This window comes from Physeter macrocephalus, chromosome 15 (genome assembly GCF_002837175.3).
Source record: "Physeter macrocephalus isolate SW-GA chromosome 15, ASM283717v5, whole genome shotgun sequence".
Classification (NCBI taxonomy): Eukaryota; Metazoa; Chordata; class Mammalia; order Artiodactyla; family Physeteridae; genus Physeter; species Physeter macrocephalus.
This window is the reverse complement of record NC_041228.1, coordinates 37673898-37693918: the sequence shown is the minus strand read 5'-3', so window position 1 is coordinate 37693918 and position 20021 is coordinate 37673898. Positions and strand designations below refer to the sequence as shown.

General features: G+C 33.9%; 1 protein-coding gene and 1 long non-coding RNA gene across 6 annotated transcripts in view; both read right to left on the bottom strand.

Annotated features, from left to right (window-relative positions):
- Window positions 1-20021, bottom strand: part of STK3 (serine/threonine kinase 3) — a 340768-nt gene that overhangs the window by 180376 nt on the left and 140371 nt on the right. The gene's annotated exons all lie outside the window — the stretch shown is intronic.
- On the bottom strand, window positions 202-5840 carry LOC129392847 (uncharacterized). Its single transcript, XR_008619516.1, has 5 exons — window positions 5612-5840; window positions 3657-3824; window positions 1405-1438; window positions 777-850; window positions 202-320 (listed from the first exon to the last, which is right to left on the bottom strand). It is a non-coding gene; the product is annotated as an uncharacterized lncRNA (long non-coding RNA).

The following is a 20021-nucleotide window of genomic DNA, read 5'->3' as shown; positions in this document are numbered from 1 at the left end:
AGAGAAAACTGGGGTTTACTGATCAGATACTTGCTAAACTACATTTAATACATTAAACAAGAAAAACTAAAGAATTAACAGTATATTATTTAAAACATCTTACCCTTTATTTAACATCACTAAACAGTTTTTCATCTGTATAAATACACACATACAACAATGGTTCTTTTAAATTTTACCATGGATCAGAATTCCTTGGAGGTCATGTTGAAATGAAGATTGCTGAACCCCACCCCGAGAGATTCAGATTCCACAGACCTGGGTGAGGCTCAAGAATTTGCACTTCTAACAAGTGTTCAGAAGATGCTGATGTCGCTGGTCTAGGACCACATTTTAAGAATTACTACCTTACAGTAACTCTATAAGACTTAAGTGAGATGAATACAAAAACACTGCATATGGTAAGAAGCCAATAAGTGGTATCTGCAATTATTATTATGAATAATAATAAATACGATGAGGATGACCATTATCTGCACAATTTCTTATATTTTTATATCAATTTTACTCAGATACAATACAAAATTGACATATCATTTTAAGATCACAATAATCTGCCTGCCAGCTCTATCTGCCTCTGGTAGCTTTCCTCTATACTGCTTGCAAAACAGCCTTTCTACAGTGTAAATCTGCATCTCAGGCCCTACTTCAAACCAGTCTTTCCCCATCAGTTACAAAATAAAGTACAGACTTCTTGGCATGGCTTACAGACAGATCCCTTTTGCCCATGAGCCACTGCCTAACACTCATCTTTTAATATCCTATTAGAACCTTACCTATTCTTTGAAGGTTTCATAATACAACTCTCTCTAATAAAGCCATATATTCCTTCCATGATTCCGAAGTACCTCTAAAATAATAAGAAAGAGAACAATAGTAATATCAATACACATTTGTGGGGCACTTCCCAAGGATTTTACATTAATTATTTCATTTAATCCTCATAATGGCTCCAAATAAAGACTATAATTATTCTCATTTTACATATGGAAAAAAAATGAGATATGGAAAGGTTAAATTTGCCTTAGGTGATAAAACCTGAAAGTAGAACAGCCAGGATTCTACCATTGCAATTACACTAATCTGATAATTACTAGATTATTGAGTACTTGAGTATTGCTCAGATAATAGATTTTTGTAAAAACTAATCTAAATAATGTCCTTATTCATTTTTTACATTATTTAACTAATTCTACTGCCTATCATATGCCAGGCATTGTTTTAGGCATTAAGGAATACTACATTTAAAAAAAGGGAAGATCCAGTGCCTGCTCCCTTGAGACACGCAATCTGGTAGGGAAGACAAACATTAAACAAACAAACAAAAACCCCACAAAAATTTCAATAAATAAATTAAAGACAAAAAGTACAAGGTTCTTTGAAATAATAATAGGAAAATCTAACCTGTTTATGGCTACTGTCCTTTATCTTCAGTGTCCTAATACAAGAGTATAAGTTAGGCAGACTATATATGACTTTCAGAAGGCCAAATAACTCCATTTTAAAATGACACTTTCAAAATCAAATTAAGTGATTTAATTATAAGATCCAAGTCATACGGTTAAAAATGTAAACATATTATTAAAAAAGACATTTAAACTTTTCAGTTCTTTGTTCCCTTGGCAAATGTAGCTATTGCCTCTCTGAAACGGAATAAATATAAACTACAGAAAACTAATAAAATGACATTTGAAGGGGCCGCAATATTAGTAATGATAAAGGTAAAAAAATATGCCAAGTTCCTGACAATCCCAGTAGTGCAGAAAAGTACTTCTGTTTTGGACAATGCTAACTTTCTTAAGATTTAAAGAGGAATTAGATCTATGACTTTTGTAAGATTGGTAAGATTTTTTTTTTAATTTGTAAGATTTTTTAAAAATTTCCTTCATAATAAGTTTTATAGGGAAAACCAACATTTTTTATAGGGGAAAAGCCTAACAGCCCGAATACTGATCTTACAAAAAGACATGAAGGGTAAAAATCAAGTATGAACCAGGTCTGGATCCCCGTATCTTCAGTTTCTATTTATCAAACAGAAAAATCTTTCCAACGTTCTCCTTTCCTGTATAAGACCAAAACTATGCGATATTCTGTTTGTATTACAATTACACTAATTCAATGCAGGTCACTTGATTTTTACTGAGTCCAGATGACATTCAGTAAACTAAACATGGGCCAATTAGTTAAAAAAAAAAAAAAAAAAAGAAAAGAAAAAGAAAAAAGGAAAAAAGAAAAGGAAAAAGAAAGAAGTGTGTCTGATTGCCTTTGTGTAGGTCATACAGTGGCTACAGACAGCATCACGGCCTGAACTTCATTTTGGCTAACACCAACCATACGCTAACATTAAGGACTAGCAGTTTTCATTCCTTTCAGATTTCTCACATTTGGAAATTCTAATTTAAATACATTTTCTGGTGAAAGTGAGGACAGTACTCCAGCACAACACTGGTTTTCTCCTCCTTCAACTCAAATGTGTATTATTTTGGAGCTACTAAGATGGAATCTGCATACTGTCTTAAAATGTATAATGATTCTTTTAAAATCAATTGTTTTTTTTTTACTTATCACAGTTATAAATGAGTAAATAAAATTGTTGATTTAGCTGACACACACAAAAAATGGGTGCTCTAAGGCTATGAACTTTCAACATAGATAACTGTAATCTTAAATCAACCTAAACAACCATGTAATTAGGCACGTGACAAACTGGGTAATAGGAAGAAATATTCATAACTAAAGAAGCAATAGTTTTTTAAATACCTTATCAGGACTTGGCACTCAACATTTTCTTATAATCTATTATGTAAAGAAATTTGGTTTACTATTTCTTTTAAACTCTGCTAAAATATATTTTGATTAAAAAATAAAAAGCTTGTAAAAGTCATAACATAACTGTAAGTTAAAATGTACACAAGATTGTGCCTCTACAAAAAAACTACATTAATTCCTCACTACATTTATACTTAATCAATTGCTGGTATTTTAAAATTAAATGCTCTTCAATCACCATTACTACAAAAATACAGGTTTCCAAATGTTTAAATTAGCCTGATTTAAAATTGTTATTTATTTTTAGCCTGATTTTTTTTAACCTGTATAAATTTAACTGAAGAATATTATGTTCCTGCAAGTGTTCACGAATACAAAGATACAGTAATGGAGATAGAAATTATTTACTCTGAAAATCCTGACTGCATGACTGTTAAATCACTTACATACGGCTAAATGATCTACAAGGAAGCAGGGAGGTCCTGAAATTGTGTACTATATCCATTTTCAACTACTGCACAGGTGACACAATCAATCAAGTCACTACTGAACAAGAATGGAAATAGAAGGCACTTGGTGAATAAAGGTGACTTCTTTAAACAAGATGGAAAAATAGACTATCACCATCTCATATTAAAAAGTACTCAACAGCTATAGAATAAAGAATATTTTCTACTCTCTCTAGTGTTCAGTAATGTTAGGTCTAACTTTGGGCACTATCTACATTGTATTCAACATACAGAATAACACAGAAAAAAGCCAATATATATAAAACAGTTCAGTAATAACAACTCCTCTGATAATAAAGTTTCTTTAACAAGTTGATCTTCTCTACAAAGATTAGCTGGTGATTAAGGAGAATGAAACAGCAGCAGCATTCCTCTCACCAAACTCTGAAAAGTAGGCAAAGAAGCGAGCCCATCCCAAGGGAAGAGCTCAGCCAGGTGACTGGCGCTCCAGTGGTGGAGGAGGAATGTGTGGCTCCATGTATGGGTGAGTGGAGCAGTGGTCATCCAGCACAATCGAGGAGGATCAGGAAGCCCATCCTACCCCACCTAGAAAAGCATAAGGAAGGAAGTATCCTCAACTGAACTACAATGAAGAGGAATTTACATACTGAAACATATCTCTACAGCTCCCATCTTTCTTCTACTCTTGACAGTAGAGTATGCGATCAGAAATTTCCTCAAGATAAGTACTTCCTACTCTAAAAAAAAATGCAATTTTAAGTGCCTTGAAACATAAACACAAAATAGGCCTGCAACGTTTATTCACTTACTTTAAGTCAACTGTATATATTACATACACAGACAATATATCTATGAGCAACCCTACATGACATAACCTTTTCTGCATATGGAATTCACTGTCAACCAAAACTCCTAAATAATTTTTAAATCCGCGGCTGTTAATCCACTTCTCTGCCCAGGTCCAATCTTCCTGCCTATCCTCCTTCACTGCAAGTGAGGGTGGGGAAATATTCCAACCTAATACAGGTTTAATTTTATCTTCTTGGATTCAATCTATTGCTTCATCCTGCAAGACATTTCTATATCCTAATTCTGCCATTTAAGAATATTTATTATCCCTCCTTTCTTCTTTGCATCCGCAAATCTGGAAAACATGTTTTTTTATCTTAACAGAAGTCATTTATAAAAGATGTTCAACCTCTGATAGAAACAATTAGAAACTTTAACAGCTTGCTTCACGTATCTACTTACAACAGCTGAGGGAAAGATTTCATCAAGAAGCCTCAGATTATGAACTAAACTGGGGAGACTGATTATCTACTGGCACAGGGGCAAGAGAGTAGTAGCTGGAACAAAACAGTAGCAGCAGGCATCTATTATGGCTATTCAAAAGAAGAAGGATTGAGATAATCAAGAGGCAAGGGGGTGGTGAATACCACCAGCAAAGATAGAGAGGCAGCAGTGAATTCAGAGTGTGAGAACAGCCTGATTAAGTATTTCTGATTAGAAAATCAAATTGGATAACTTAGGCAAGACACATCTATTCTATCACACTAAACATTTTAAACATTTTTAAGCTTTGTCAGATAGCCAAAAGAGTTGTACGTGGAGTACAGAAGAGGTTAAAAAAAAGTGCATTTCACTCAAATATTTATAGGAAGAGAGTCCTCATTCATCATTGAATCAATAAGCGCTATTCTTAAAAACTTGGAAATAATGTACAATGAAACGTTAGTCATCTAAAAATCTTATTTAAGGCAGTAATTATATTTTTAGAAAAGAGCAAATGTTTTAAATATTAAATTAAAAATTAACAATAGGTAAAATGGGCCTATGGTCCAAAATATAATACTATATATTATGGGAAAGGATTATCATTATAACATCTACTCACATAGCTGTAAAATGCAACAGTTAAACTAGTCTGCAGAAACAATATTCTAAAAACCACAATACGGATATTAATCTTCCTAAAATATATGGGGTTTTAAAATGCAATACAAATGTAACTGTCTCAGTTCAAAGTTAAAATCTGCTCTTCCTTTCTTGAAAATGACATGACACTGAATGTTTTAACATAGGAGCTTTAGACTTTCACATAATAAATTTTCATAAGGTTTACTACTTTCAATTAGCTGCATGGCTGCTAATATTTTGCAGGAAATTTTTTTTGTTTCTTCATTTGCTTTTCAAAACCACAGGTAATAGTGTTTCTTTATGCTTCTTTAACTAGCTTTGCCTGAGTTCACTAATATTTTTGATATCTTTTTAAACGTTTTTCAACATTAACTAAAGATCTGTTTATTAACTTTACATAGCAAAGAATAAAGTAAAATACATCTTTCTTCAATTTCCAAATTTTGTTTTCTCACTTTAGAGGAGAAAAGATGCTCCCAGCTGAAGGCTTTCAAAACTTCAAAAATTCTTGACAGTCTTTCCTCTTTTAAGTTTTCCCATGTAATTTCATATTCCTTTTATTCAAAATTGCAGCAAGGTTTCAGGGAAGATATTCCTTTGTAGTTCTATAATCTAGTGAAAAATATGTGATGTAAAAAATGTAATATTTAATGATGCACTAATGAAGGGTTTCTAGTATTCATTTCTACAAATACTGATTATCAACCTATTTTATAATACCATCTTTCTTATGAAAATATTTCTCAACATTTTCATTGTTGTCAGTAAGTAACATTAAAATAATTAACAGCCTGCATTTATTATTAGCGTATCAAATTTATTATTAGAGTATCAAATTTGCTTAATTTGATATTATAATATATAATATTATAATATAATATATTATAATATTTTAGTATAACTTATTTCAGTTAATCATTCTTGGTCAATTGCTCATGTTTCCCTCTCTATAAATACCCTGTACCTAACAAATTCCTATATAAACATAGCATTAAATATTATCAATCTTTTAAATTTTTTTATTCTCAGTAGGAAAACATATGTGTTCAAATAAAGCTTAACTATAAAATCTATTTTCTAACTAATTAAAAAAACGTAAAACAAAAAGTATGATTAAACTCTTTACCAATCTTAAATATTTAAGAGTAATACTATAAATTAAGTCTCATGACATTCCAAATACATTTCCTGATTTCCTTCACTTACTACTTCAACTTAATAGCTTACAATTCACAAATTTCTCAGCACTATACCTTCCCACAGGAGGATGTGCCTTACTAGTGACTACTAACACAAAATGGTTAAGTATGACTTAATCATGGATTGGTTATTGAATTTGTAAAACACTAGATTTTTATTTCTATTTTTATTTACTGCTAACTGACTTTTGACCATTTCAGCTGAAGATCCAAATTGGGTAAGTTCCTGCTCTCCAAACCAGGAGATACTCCAAAGCAAACGTGTTAGCTGACTCTAAGTTCTGTAGAGCTTATCTACTAATTTAAGCATCAGTTCTAGACTTTGTCAAATCTGACCCAATCTAATACCAGAAGACTTAACATTCTTAAATATTAAAGGTTTATCTTTGGTAGACAAGACTCATTCATTCAACAAATATTTACTGAGTACTTACTATGTGCCAAGTACGGTTCTAATGCTTAACATACATTAGTGAATGAAAGAAATTTAAAATTCCTGCCCTCCTGGAGCTAACACTAGTGGTACCAATTTACCACCACTTGGCTTCACACTAAGACTATAGATGAAGACATTGTTCCTTCTTTAAAGAATATTTAATCTAATTATGGCAGAAACAAAAAATCCTCAATACAATTTATCATATAATGGTAAAACACGCACATGTAAATGGTAGCAAAAGCATATATAAAGTACTCTAGGAGTAGAGCGGAAGGCATTGCTGTGCAGATGTTACTATGACAAAGACTATAATAAACCCCTCTGCCTATATCATTCAAATATTGAGAAAAGGAATCCCCAGGACAACAACAACATTTTACATCTAATTCTGTATCATCTCTTCCACAGGTTAATCTATGTCCCCTTAGCATCTTCAACAGTAAATGCAGAGAGTGGGAAAACCCAATTATTTCCATTTGCCCATTGCTAGAGACCAAGAAAAAGGTTCGACAACTGAAACAATTAACTTCTGTAAAATTTCTAGATTAACCGTAGGCCTCAATAATCCCTACCATCCTTATCTCTTATTCATATCAAGACAATACCTACTATTTATTAAGTGCCTCCAGCAGGAAAGGTACTGTGTAGACCCTTTACATACATTATTTCTAAGGCTTACAATAGCAAAGTATGTAATTTTATTCACCTGTTTTGAAGATAAAACAATTAAGCGTCAGAGAGATTATGTAATTTTCCTAAGCTGGTCCAGAGTTGGGCTGGAATATAAACCAAATCTATCTGAATACAAAATCAGGGTCTGAACAGGTAACCAAGGATCTTTTTCCCTATATTTCATAGCCTCTCACTCTCACAGAGAGTCTAATATTGAAGGATATTAATTCTTCTTCCATAGTTATTTTTAACCATCCTATATACAGATACATATGTGAACTACCTAAAACGGTTTATGTCCTTGTTGAAAATAGAATCACAGAATATTATCTAGCTAGCTAACCAGAGAAAATGAGAGACTGATGGATAAAAAACAAAATTTTGAGTATAATGTTATCTAAAATTATTTAAATCTATTCCACAGTATTTTTATAAGTCTCTATAGTGGCAAGTACATAAGCTATCAGACTGACATTATTTCAAAAAGCACAATTAAAGAAAAATTAAGGGTGGGTGGGAGGGAGACGCAAGAGGGAAGAGATATGGGAACATATGTATATGTATAACTGATTCACTTTGTTATGAAGCAGAAACTAACACACCATTGTAAAGCAATTATACTGCAATAAAGATGTTAAAAAAAAAAAGAAAAATTAAGCATATCGTAAGATATTTGTAATAACTGTATTACCTCAAATACCTCATATTACTGTCCCTCTGGTGCACTCCAGCGTACTGGCCTCCTAGTTAAGCCTCAAAGAGCCAGGCATCTTCCCATCTCATAGACTTTGTGCTCCCTGTTCCCTCTAACCAAAGCGGTCTTACCCCAGATATCCATGTGGCTCACTCCTTCATATCCTTCAGGCCTCTGCTTAGATGTCTCCTTCTTACAAGGCCACCCCTATCATATTTAAAAGTACAACCAGACCTTCATATTCCTCACTAGCAATTTCCAAATCTAATACTATATATTGTACTTATTTGTTTCATGTATTATTTGTCTAATCCAACTGGAATGTAAACACCATTAAGGCAGGAATTTTTGTTTTATTCAGTGCTCTAACTCCTGCCCATAGAACAGTGCCTGGAACTCGATAAGTATTTACTGATTGAATAAATGAACTTCATTACTTAGAACTTAAAGAGGAACTGAGATTTTATCACTGCTAAAGAATTCAATTAAGGCTTCTTCAAAAGTATAGTTCTATAGTATTTGGTATATATTGAACCTCCCCATCTTATAAAATATTTATCTCCTTACTCTGGTCAACAATCTTTTCACTACTTCTCAGAAGTTTAACATAAAAGAAATCAACAATTTTGATTTTAAAACTCAAAGTTCGAACGAACTTAAACTTGTACAGACACATCTATTATTTCTCATTTCTATAAACTGTTATTAATAAATACATATTTTGAAAGAGAAAATAGATTAAGAACTAAAACTAATATTTTATTTGATGCTTTATGGCATTCTTTATATTAAATGGGTATCATCATTCATCATACTGAATGTATTTATTTAATATTTCTAAATTATAAGTTTTCATTAGAAAAGCTTCTGAGAAAATTGTACTCCTTGTGTTGTACAGAGACATTTAGTGATGAAATATTTTATTGAAGACATTCTTATGAATAGTGTCCCAGTGCAAAAGAAATTACAATGCCACATCATACTTAAGCTTTAAACTATCCATGGCTTTTATGTTTAACTAAGAATCTCTTATCCAAAACTATTTATTATTTTAAAATCATTTTTTCTCAACAATAACCTTCTCCTAAGGTAAATGAAGGCAAGTGACATCCTCCCATTATACAACTTTTTATTATTCAATTAAATAATTAACTGATACCAGCATCTTTTAATACCATTCCTACACATTTAGAAAAAGTAAATAACCTAGAGATCAAAATACACAATAAAACCATAGGAACAGCAGTTTTTCATTGCCAGCTCTCTCTTTATAAACATTGAATGCAATTCTATGGAAGTATGGCTCCACATATTAAGATGAGGAATATGTCTGTTTACATGTGTCTCTTTCCTGCTCTATATTATATTGGAACCTGTGTGTGCCTCTGTGGTTAAGGTTTACTGCATGTTCATATTAAAGTCCCATTTCCAACGTTTAAACACACAGCCACAAAGACCAATTACAACAGTTATTAGTACAATCTTTGGTGTACCAAAGATTTGGGAGTTCATACAACTAGAATTGATTGTTTATGGACAATTACAGGTACTGAGATTATATAAAACATTTCAATTTTTGTTTTGCTCTGCTGAACCAGTCTCATTTAAACAAGAGAACCAGATGCAGAGATTTAAGTATCAACTTCTAATCAAAAATCACCACTGATGTCTTAGCAGGGTGGCCATTCTCTTGCTCATTAAAGAGTCCTTTAAAGGTGCAGGGACTCTGGAAGTAAGATGTTGGTAGTAGGTTCCAAACATTTTTAGAATAAACAAAAACATGTCAAACCTAGACTTTCAGCTTAAAGTGACATTAAGAGGCCAAGAAATAATTGTATATTTCAGATACTATGAAGTAAATAAGTGTGTTCATAAAGCTGCTAAAGGCTAAATGACACATATATAGTACATTAGAAGCATTTTCCTGCTAAACACTAAATTATATATTAAACAAAGGTAAATGAACCTAATTAGAAAAATTCAAATGAATATTTTCAAGTATCCACATAATGTCATGCTCATAAACTGTGAGCTACTTCAAGACAGAGAATATGTCTGATTCATTTATCTTTGAATTACCAGTGCTTAAATAAAGGGTTGATATTCAGTAAATATTGACTGACTGTATCAATGAACATCACATAAAGATAGATATTTCTGAAAAAAAAAATCAGTCTCACTGCTTGTCAATGTCAACTTTAAGAAAAAAAAAAAACTGTACTTCTCCAACAAAGTTTAAATCTACCCTAAACTCCTAGGAATCAACGCTACAACAAAGGTAGATGGTACAATACATGAAAAATAAGAAGTCTGTCAGTTGGACAGCAGTCTAAACTCAGAGTGTTATTACTAAACACACTTCAATGTTATTACTCTCCAAATGTGATGAACTACCTCTTGGCTATCTGCCTTTTCCTTACTTCTTCTAGTGACAATTGTTAAAGAAAAAGTCAAGAAACTATTTTTGGTAAGAAGTGTAGCTGCAAGGCTCTGTTCCACTTCAGAAGCAAGGTCCCCTTAAAACCCAACAGGCACTTGTGATTTCAGTTGTTTTTTGCAGTGAACACAATAACTTACTTTCCTCAGAATGATTTCTTTCTGTACCTCCTCACCAGCCTGGCTCCCACTGCCTTGTCTGTTCTATAAATCCCTAGTTCCTAGTCTGCTTAAAATCTTCCAGTAGTGAACTGCAATCCCTTTTGAGTAACAACATGTCAACTCCAGCACTAGGACAACAGCACTGAAAGCAGCAGTCCCTGGCATCACCTGACTTTGCCTGGTCTCAACTCTGAAAGCTAAAAGCCTTAACAGTAAAATGAAAGAACAGCATTCCACCACACTGTGTAAAATCTAATCATGCCACTAGCCCCCTCTCCTTTCCCCAGGTATCTGTGAAATCTCAACTCTACAACATCAACCCCTTCCCCACGTCAAACAAGGGGAGGGAAGGAGGTAACAGGTCAGTTAGAAAAATGTCAAAAATTACCTAGAGTTAATCCTGTTCATTCTCTCTCCTTCCTACTTCATCCCCCATTCCTAACATGCAGTACCTTCTAGAGCCTTCTCCCATTCAGTCAATCTGAAATTTCAGAAATGTTTATTACAAAACCATGCACCTATCATTTTCTAATAAGAAAATGGGGCTGCCAATTCCTAAAGAATACTCAACTATCTAGTTCAGCCTAGAAACAGAGGTACTAAATGAAGGCTAATAAAAGCCAAAGTAAGTTTATTCCTGAATTATTTATTATCTATTCTTTGATGAGACAGACCTAGATGTAGTCAATATTGCTGACAGTAATCAGCAGAAATGAAAGAATATTAAGCTACACAGAACACAACTTTTGATTTTGAATAGAAGTGATCCTGATAGATACTTAAAACAAGGAAAGCAGACTGATGTTTCTAGCTCCAGTTTCTTTCTATGGATCATACAAGTTACCTGGCAAATAGCTTGCTCCAGCAAGTACTGCACCAGAATACTAAAAGGAAGGACGGGCTTTCTTGTTTTCCCAACTGGTGCTTGTCTCCCAAAATTTAAATGTCAGCTTATGACATTTCATTAACAGAAAATTCACAGAATTAACCCTTGGAGTTTTCCCAGAGGTAAATTGGAAAAATTTCTCTTTTCCCTTAAATTCCCATATACTGCCCAGAAGCACCTGGAATATGTTAGGAATTCCATATAATTTCAGCAATATTTTCACCTCCCTCAACAACAACATCCCCCCGCTTACATTTATCATTGTCCAACAGTTATCATTTAGTACTAAGTTGTTTTTTTTAATCCCAATTTTGTTGAAGAAATGAATGATGTTCTTGTGTCTTAAAATTCAGATTCCTATTTCAAGGTCCTATACCCCAGGTGGAAGAAGAAAGACTCTCTCCTCTTTCATTCTTAGTGTTAACTCCTTCCCTTCATCTTACCCTTTCGAGACAAGAATTCCTGTTATCTCATTCCCTTTTTGACTTCACTTTATATACAGGTTTCAATCTGTACTTGACCTAATTCCCCAAAAACACCCATTTTTCTTTTTCTATTATTTTAATATTCGCTGTAACAACTCAATACAATTATGTGCCCATTCAGGGTTAGTCTTATACAAAAAAAAAAAAAAAAAAAAAAGAGAGCGAGAGAGAGAGAACAGCAGGCTGTAGTGTGATTTAATTGGTACAGAAGATCCCAGCCCAAACATACACAAACACACACACTTGGCTAGAGACCAAAAGCAAAGATAATCTTTGTGTTAAGTTCCTGCTGCTTCTTAAGGTTCTTATCCCCCTCTCTTCCTCCCTCCTCTCTCTCACTCTTTCCCTCCCTTTTTTCTATTTTGTTTTATGATAGTTCCCACCAGCTAACTTAATTCCTCTTTCTTTTATACCCCACATCCAATCTCTCAGGGAATTCTGTTGGTTCTATTTTCAAAATATAGCCAAAATCTGACCAGGTCTCATCACCTCTAGTGCTACCAGCCTACATGTGCCACCATCATCTCTCACCTGGATTATTACAACAGCCTCCCAACTGGTCTCTTTGCTTCTATCTTTGCCCATCCCTTACCACAGTCTGTTCTCAATAAGACCAGAATAATCCTTTTGAAATGTAAATCAGATCTTATCACTTTGCTGCTCAATGTCTTACAAGGGTCTAAAAATATCTATTAACTCACTACTCCTGATCTAACCTACCACCACCATCACCTCCTGTACTTACTTCTCTTACCTCTCTGATCTTATCTCCTGCTTCTCTCTCCCACCACCACTCTTATCCAGCCTCAGTGGCCTCCTTGCTCTTCCCAAACACACAATGGCTTTCCACTGGCTATTCCTTCTGCTTGGAATGGTTCCCCAGGTATATGTGTGAGTTCACTCCCATAGCGCCTCCAAAATGAATATATAATATACACTGATATCCTTTTTTAATGCCTCCTCCCAAACAAATTGTTAATAACCCTTAATACACCATGGTTAACATGCCTAGAAACGGTAGGTTACAATTCTATACCTTTCATTTGTGTCCCATAAATCAGGAGGTCTCTTTTTTTACCTCAAGCTCCTTTATTACTGTACTGTTAGTGTTCTAATTGAGCCCTTGTTCAAAGATGAGCCTGTAACTACTGAGTCTCCCCCCACCCCCATTTTCCCATTCACCATCTTTCCCCTACCCCATAACTCCCGGTATACTGCCCCATACCTTGTTCTCCATTCTCAAATAATCATATACAAACATATGCAGAAGTTTGAGAATCTTATTTTGTTCCTTGGGGGATAGGGTTGTCCCAGCATACACTTCTCTGCATCTTATTTTTCTCATTTCATAGCAGGCAGTGGAATACATCCAATTCCATTCTTTTTAATGGCTGTGTAATGGTACTTGGCTGAAACATATGAAATGTATTCAGCTTTTCCTGCTTTGTTCCCAGTTTTTTACCACTACTGACAATACTGCAAAGAGATCTTTACATTAAAAAGTACATATATCTTTACATATTTGGGCTTTTATTTCTCTGAGATAGATTCTCAGGAGTGAAACTGTCAAATTGCTTTTCTGTTTTTAAGCTGTAAACTTCACATTTCTACTACCAATGCCCTTTTTTCTAATTTTCCAAAGGCATCGAGTGTCATAACTCTTTTTAACTTCAGATATAAAATGATTATCTCATTGTTACTTTAATTTGCATTTCCCATACTACTTTAGATCATGTGTTTTTTGGCTACGTGGATTTGCTCTTCTGTGAGTTATCTATTCATATCTCCTGTCTACTTTTTTTTTTCTACACTGGATTGTCTTTTTGTTATTAATATGTAAAATTTCTTATATCTTAGATATCAGCTACTTAACTGTTATTGGAGGTATAAATACTTTTCCCAACCTATTGTTTGTTCACTTAGTTGAATTTCAAACAAAATTTCTACTTATTACATAATTAGACTTATCTTTTCTTTCATACCTTCTGCTTTTCCAGACCTGATTAGATATTTCTCTCCAACTTCTAAATCATACACATAATGCAGAATTTTTATTTTTTCACTTAAGCCTTTAGTTCATATAGAATTTATTTGAGTACTATAAGAGACCAAAGATTCTCCTTTTTATTTTTGGATATATGTGCTGTCTTGACAATATGATTATCATTTTCCCACTGAATTAAAATTTTCACCTTTACCAATTAAATTCCCATTTATACTAGAATCTATTTCTAACCTTTGTATTCATAAATATATATCAGTGCATCCTATTTTTATTATAGTGGCTCTAGAGTATATTTTCATATCTGGCATAGCTATTTACTCCTTACTTTTTAAAAATTTTCAAAGTCAACAAACATGAAAATTTTATCCAATTCCAACATAAACCCTGATGGAATTTTGATAAGTACAATAAATTTTTTTTAATGGACTTTGGGTAAAAAGGAATTGTGACATAGTCCTTAGATGACAACACTATCATAAGAATTAGAAATGTATTTTATAAAGCCAACATACATTTTCCTTTATTCCAGTCTTAATATAACATCTTTCAATGCGATTTTATAGCTTTCTTAATACTGAACTGTACTCCTCTTATTAAATTCATTCCTAAGTCATTTTCTGGTTTTTAAAACTACTTTGAATTGTTTATTTTTTCAATTTTTTAAAAATAAATTTTCAGCATCAAGAAAGGCTACTGACTCCTGTGTATTTTATCTTATATATATTCATTTACTAATTTCATTTATTAATCCTAGTAATCTTTCACTGATATGTTTCAGGTTTTCCAGCTATACAATCCATCATACCAATAAAATAAAATATATTTTTCCTCTTTTCTAATATTATACTGATTATTCCATCATTTTATCTTATAGAACATGCTAGAACATATAAAACAAAACAATGAATGATAACGATAATAGAGGGCACACCTGTTATTAGTAGATAAAGCATTTCACCAAGTTTAAAATGTGAGTTTTTTCTGTTTTTATATACTTTATTACATTTATGTACTTTAATGGAAAAGGAAAAGCTGCTGAGTTTTAGCAAATATTTTTTCAGCATCTGAGTTTTTTCCTTCAGTTTGATGAACTCTATATACATTGTTCTTTTATCTCTCTATCCATCTATCTATTTATTTATGGATGCCTTCATTGGGTCTTCATTGCTGCTGCACACAGGCTTTCTCTAGTTGCGGCGAGCGGGAGCTACTCTTCGCTGCCGTGCGCAGGCTTCTCATTGTGGTGGCTTCTCTTGTTGCGGAGCACAGGCTCTAGGCACGTGGGCTTCAGCAGTTGAGGTTCGCGGGCTCTAGAGCGCAGGCTCAGTAGTTGTGGCGCACAGGTTTAGTTGCTCCGCGGCATGTGGTATCTTCCCGGACCAGGGATCGAACCCGTGTCCCCTGCACTGGCAGGCGGATCCTTAACCACTGTGCCACCAGGGAAGTTCTACACTGTTCTTTTAATTCATTTAAGTTAATTATTTTTGGTTAAAGGCTATTAGAATGTCCTTCTCACTTCAAGAATTCTTGTTTAGTATACTTTGTCACTCTATCATTAGTCATTTGGATTTGGTAATATATACTGAAAGGATCACTGCTTTTAACTGTTTCCTCTTCTCTTCATAATCTTCTTTTGAGGCCTCCATTCTGATTCATTTGCTGTTTGACAGAATCTGTTCAAATACTTTCCTCAAATGGGGTAAATTAGAGATATATTCTGTGAATCTCTGAAATATCTTTCACTCTGAGAGGTAAATGGAACATTGGTTCAGTCATTTACTCATTCATCCATTTATCAAATATTTACACTATGTAACATACTCTGTTCTAGGTACTGGAGATAAATCATGAAAAAAATCATCTTTGCCTGTAAAGAATGTATACTGAAGTTGAGGGAGACAGATGATAAGCACATAAATGAATAAATAAATAAAATATAAAGTAGTTATTAAGAGCTAAGAAAAAAAGGTAAGGCAGGGAAAGGAGAATGATGTTGGAATAGAAGTGCTACTATATGTATACATATACAGTAGTCAGGAAAGACTGCTCTGATGATGGCAACAATGAGGACAATGATAATGGTGATGACAATGACAGTAGTTAACCTATATACAGTGCTTCCTAAGTGCCAGGTACTGTGCCAAGTACTGAACATACATTAACTCATATAATACCAAACAACTCTATGAGGGAGTTATTATTAAAATAAAAGTTGTATTATATCCTTAGATTCAACCATAGAGTATGTCACTGAAACAATTCCTCACTTCTATAGAAAAATGTTTTAATTAAAATGTTATATCATCCCATTATTCAAGAATTGACCAGATAAAGTATTCAGAATTAAAATGCTGAAAAAACAGGCATTTGAGAGTATGTTAATGTGATTTTAAAAGACTTCTTTCTGAAACTAAACACTAGAATGACACAGAAAGGAAAAACAGAAACATTTGCAATTAAAATGGAAATAAGACTAGGATGTCTGTATAATACCCCTCTGCTACAACATCTTACTGGATCCCTTCCACAAACTCTCTCATATAATTCTTCCAAGCCTGTGATTCAAATAGTCCATAATGCTCATTTTGTACACGACAAAGGTGAAGTTTAAGAGAATTAGTATCTTACCTAAAGTCACAATAGCAAAAAAGAGGAAGAAATAAAAATATGAATTTGTACAGAAGACATGATTGGGGCTTCCCTGGTGGCGCAGTGGTTGCACGTCCGCCTGCCGATGCAGGAGCACCGGGTTCGCGCCCCTGTCTGGGAGGATCCCACATGCCGCGGAGCGGCTGGGCCCGTGAGCCATGGCCGCTGAGCCTGCGCGTCCGGAGCCTGTGCTCCGCAACGGGAGAGGCCGCAGCAGAGGGAGGCCCGCATACCACAAAAAAAAAAAAGAAGACATGATCACAGACTATTACATATCCCAGAACATCAATTTACTTCACGTAATACATGAGTTCAGCAAAGTTGTAGGACATACAGTAAATCAAGAACAGTGCTTCCCTACCAAAGCTGGATTGTGCAGCGGAAAGAAAATGGGCTACTGAACCAAATATGCTTGATACAAGTCAAGCCGACTAGCCTAGAGACTTAACTGAAAAGCATGTGTTGCTGAGATTAGCATCTCCAGGGTTATTTTTGCGATAACCCTAGTAGATGCACCAGTGACAAAGTTGCTCAGCAACAACAGCAATTTCAAGCAATACTAAAATACCTGATCAAACAACTCTATTCCAGGTTCTGAGAGTTCAAAGGCAACTACCTCAGCTATGTAAGAAGTTAAAAAACCCTAACTCCCTGTAGGCCTCATTCTCTTCTCCTTTTCTTAATAAAAACTAACTTCACCCTTTCTTATTACCTAGTCACTCTTCTTTCCTCCCTCTCTATTTGACTCTTTCTTTCTGATTCTGCCCTCTCTTCTTCTTTCCATTACCTTAATCAGGCATCTTCTTTTGAAGAATTGCTTTCTTCTTTCTTACCACCAGAGTTTGGTTTCAAGATCATTTATATATACCTTCATTACCTCCAAATAAATTTTGACCTCAAAGGCCATATCTCTTCCTCTAATACTAGTAATTTAAGGAAAATTTAAACAATTCATCATATGTTCTAGAGTGAAAAACAGATTTAAAACAATGACCTGTGTATAATATTATGTGGCTTTAGAAAAAATTATGCCCTAAATATAATATATATTAAAAATTCTTTCATACAATTTTTAATTATTTTGCAAAATTCAAGGAGCAAAATATAATTTATTTAACAAATTTAACACGTACTCTAAGAAGATGAGTTTCAGAAAGAAACGCTATTGCTTTAGTGTCCCTCAGCACCACATTTCTTTTCCGTTTGGACTTAATAACACCTCACGTATATAAATGATTCACAAAAGAAAGACAAGTCATTGACAGTTTACTATTGTGGGAATCAGAAACCTGTAATCACACAATGCTTTTAATCCTTATCATATTACTAAAATTTTTATCAGAAACAGATGTCAGCAGCACAATTTTGATGCAATTAGTTAACTTTTCTTTCACTTTCATAACAAATTAAGCATTGCTTGGTTGAAAAGTTATAATGTCACAAGCCTTGAGGCAGTGTTAGGGGCAATAATTTAAACCTGTACAGTGCAGAGTCTGTATGCTATTGGAAAAGAATTTGTAAGCCTCATTATGGGGTTAATTACTTAACTGCTAAAGTCCCAGGTTCTTTTAAAACTTTCAATCACTTAAATATCTAAGGAAACTAATAAAATAATTCAAAGATCTCTAACTGTACAATTAATATAGCAATACAGCAGCAAAATAGGTGGAAAAAATAACCACTAATATGACTTGCAAAGAACAAGTCAGACAAATGGTTTATGTCCCTTAATAAGTTAAAACCTAGAGATAAAGAAACTTAGTGGGTGAGCAGGAAAGATAATCTATACTTAAATTTTTAAATAGATGAAAAAAATGGAAAAAAGAAAATAAATGAAGAGGTTGGATAAAAATGTGATATATACAGCAATGGAATATTAGCCATAAAATGAAAGGAAATCTGGTATAAGCTACAATATGGATGAACCTTGAGGAGAGCATGCTAAGTGAAAGAAACCAGTCACAAAAAGACAAATACTCAATGTTTCCACTTATATGAGGTATCCCCAAAGTAGTCAAAATCATAGAAACAGAAAGTAGAATAGTGGTTACTAGGGACTGGGGTCAGGGGTGAAATGGATAGCTGTTTAAACAGGTATTGAGTTTCAGGTTTGCAAGATAAAAAAAGTTCTGGAGATCTGCTGCACAACAAAATGAATATACTTAACACTACTGAACTTTTTAAGATTGTAAAATTTATGTTATGTGGTTTTTACCAGTGAAGAGTGAAAAATTAAAAATTTGTAGCGAAAGCTTTCTCACAGGCAAAGAAATCTTGCAGGTAAGACATACTTGTTATGTGTTACAACTTTAAGAAAGCCATAGTTTTTTTTTTTAACATCTGTACTGGAGTATAATTGCTTTACAATGTTGTGTTAGTTTCTGCTGTATAACAAAGTGAATCAGCTATATGTATACATATATCTCATATCCCCTACCTCTTGCTTCCTATCCTGCCTCTAGGTTAGAAGAAACATTTATTATGAGAGAAGAGGTCTGTGTCTTTATTCCCGTCTTATCCCTAGGTTCTTCATGACCATTTTTTTTTTTTTTTTTTAGATTCCATATATATGTGCTGGCATACGGTATTTGTTTTTCTCTTTCTGACTTACTTCACTCTGTATGACAGACTCTAGGTCCATCCACCTCAATATGAATAACTCAATTTTGTTTCTTTCTATGGCTGAGTAATATTCCATTGTATATATGTGCCACATCTTCTTCATCCATTCATCTGTCGATGGACACTTAGGTTGCTTCCATGTCCTGGCTAAATAGTGCTGCAATAAACACTGTGGCACATGCTCCTTTTTGAATTACGGTTTTCTCAAGGTATATGTCCAGTAGTAGGACTGCCGGGTCGTACGATAGTTCTATTTTTAGTTTTTTACGGAACCTCCATACTGTTCTCCATAGCGGCTGTATCAACCTACATTCCCACCAACAGTGCAGGAGGGTTCCCATTTCTCCACACCCTCTCCAGCATTTAGTGTTTGTAGATTTTTTGATGATGGCCATTCTGACCAGTGTGAGGCGATACCTCATTGTAGTTTTGATTCACATTTCTCTAATGATTAGTGATGTTCAGTATCCTTTCATGTGTTTGTTGGCAATCTGCATATCATCTTTGGAGAAATGTCTGTTTAGGTCTTCTGCCCATTTTTGGATTGGGTTGTTTTTTTGATATTGAGCTGCATGAGCTGCTTGTATATTTTGGAGATTAATCCTTTGTCAGTTGC